The 2,763-nt window shown below is 23.8% G+C and overlaps 1 protein-coding gene across 11 annotated transcripts in view; it reads right to left on the reverse strand.

Annotated features, from left to right (window-relative positions):
* Positions 1–2,763, reverse strand: part of LOC117171308 (exocyst complex component 7) — a 336,468-nt gene that overhangs the window by 219,367 nt on the left and 114,338 nt on the right. The window lies entirely within an intron of this gene.

Raw genomic sequence — 2,763 nt, forward strand, 5'->3', positions numbered from 1 at the left:
TAATCGACTTTTAAGCCCAAGAAGATGTACAGTTCATATTTCAACCAAACAATTGCATTTTTGACCAAAAATGATACATTTTCAACCAAAAAGATTAAATTTATAGCAAGCAAGGTCAATTTCCAACAAAATATATGAACTTTCAACAAAATTATTTAATTTTAAAGTCAAAAAGAGTATCATCTGCAAAAAGCCGAATCTTTAACCAAAAAATATGATTTTTCAACCAAAATTTTAATTGTCGACCAAATAGTTTAACTTTCTATCAAATTGTTGACTTTTAACGCCCAAAGATGCAATTTTAACAAAAAATTTAATTTGAAGGCAAATAGTTGAATTTTCAAGTATAATTATGAATCCTTAATAAGAAAAAATTAATTTTCTTACTAAGTACTTCAACTGTAAGTGAAAGTTAAACTATTTGGTCGACAATTAACATTTTGGGTGAAAAATCATATTTTTGGGGTAAAAATTCAGCTTTTTTGTAGATGATACTCTTTTTGACTCTAAAATTAAATAATCTTGTTAAAAGTTCATATATTTTGTTGGAAATTGACCTTGCTTGGTAAAAATTTAATCTTTTTGGCTGAAAATGTATAATTTTTGGTCAAAAATGCAATTGTTTGGTTGAAATATGAACTGTACATCTTCTTGGGCTTAAAAGTCGATTATTTCACTAAAAGTTCAATTACTTTGTAAAAAAAACTGTTATTTTCAACAAGGTTTTATAATTATGGTTACAAATTTAACTATTTGGCTGAAAGTTTAACTCTTTGATTGAAAACTCATATTTCTCGCTGAAAAAAATCAACTTTTTGTAGATAATTCGTTTTATTGACTTTAAAATTAAATAATTTGGTTGAAAATTCATGTATTTTGTTTGAAATTTGTTTTTTTTTGTAGATCATTAATTTTCTTGTTCGAAAATTCATGTTATTGGTTAAGAATTTAACAACTTTATTGAAAATTTATTTTTTCGATTAAAAAATTTTTTTTTATCTGAAAATGTAACTATTCTAGGATTGATTAAATATTAATCGTTTTTACCTGGAAATTGAACTATTCAATTTTTGTTTGAAACTTTATCCAATACATTGTATTAGTTAAAACACCAATTATTTGATAGAAAATGAATTTAATTTGTTAAAAAGTAAACTTTTGGGTTGAAAATTGATATATTTTGTTAATTAGATTTTTTTCCTAACATTAAAAAAACTGCGAAATAAAAAAATTTTCTTAAAATCTTCCGGATTCTTTTTTTTTTAATTTTTAAAATGTTTTCAAATACTCACTTAAAATTTATTTGTCAAAATAAAAAATCATTTTCACTGTTCTTAGCAATCACAACAATTTTTTTTATTCTTTTCAAATACTGTACAATTTTCAAAAAGCTTTTTTTTTTAATCTGCAAAAGTCTAAATCGTGTTTCAAATTATTTGAAAAAATTTCAAGTTTTAAATTAATTCTGAATATTTTTTTAAATTAAAACTGTAGCGTTTAAACTTAAAATTTAGCTCATTACAAATTTAACGATTCAAGGCTTTCTATTTCGAACCATTCTGTTCAAATTTGTATAGTTTTTAACAGTTGTTTGTAATGAATTGTTTTCAATGAACGGTCAAATATTGCTGATGATTAACGAAATTTCCTTTTTTTAATTAAAAAATTTCAGTTTATTCGGGTTAAAAATAAAAAATTTTTATACTGAAATAATATTTTAAGTCCTAATCGAAAACAAATAAATTAATTTTCTAACAAATAATTGGTGTTTTAACTAATACAATGTACAGGATAAAGTTTAACCAAAAATGGAATAGTTCAATTTCCAGATAAAAGCTGTGATAAAAAATTGAATTGAACAAGGAAAAAAAATGAATTTTCAGTAAAATTGTTAAATTTTCAAGGGAACAGGTGAATTTTTGACCAAGAAAATTAATGATCTGCAAAAAAAGACAAATTTCAAACAAAATACATGATTTTTCAACGAAATTATTTAATTTTAAAGTCAAAAAGACGAATTATCTACAAAAAGTTTAATTTCTTGAGTGGAAAATATGAGTTTTCAATCAAAGAGTTAAACTTACAACCAAATAGTTAAATTTTCAACCATAATTATAAAACCTTGTTTAAAAAAACGTATTTTAAATTTCTACTAAAAAAGGTCAATTGAATTTTAAGAAATTTTTAAATTTTAAAGTCAAAAAGAGTATTATCTACAAAAAAGCTGAATTTTTAACCTAATTTAAAGGCAACCAAAAAATATTTACAGTTGATAATTCAACCGAAAAATGTAATTTTCATTCAAAAAGTATAAATTTTCCATAAAGCAATTTAAGTTTACAAAGAAAGACGAATTGTTAACAAAATACATGATTTTTTAACTAAAAATGGTATAGATTAATTCTCAGTTTCAAAAATGTATTTTCAACGAAAGAGATGAACCTTCAAATAAAAGAAATAAATATTTTAACAAAGTAGTTGAATTTTTGATAGAAAAGAGGACTTTTTTGACAAAATAGTTACATTTTCAACATAATAATTAATTTTTCAATCAAATAATTGAGTTTTTATCCAAACGAGATGAATTCCAAAATCACCAATATCTTAAATTTCTTTCAAATGCGGATCAAGACTCACAACCGTGAGATAGGTGGTTACAGCCTGAAAAGGAATCAATACGACGATCCAGCAAAAGCCTCGTGCACCCTAAGAACACGGAGCGACCCAAGGACAACCGCCTTCTGCATTTTTCCCGCAAGTGTT

Source organism: Belonocnema kinseyi, chromosome 4 (assembly GCF_010883055.1).
Source record: "Belonocnema kinseyi isolate 2016_QV_RU_SX_M_011 chromosome 4, B_treatae_v1, whole genome shotgun sequence".
NCBI lineage: Eukaryota > Metazoa > Arthropoda > Insecta > Hymenoptera > Cynipidae > Belonocnema > Belonocnema kinseyi.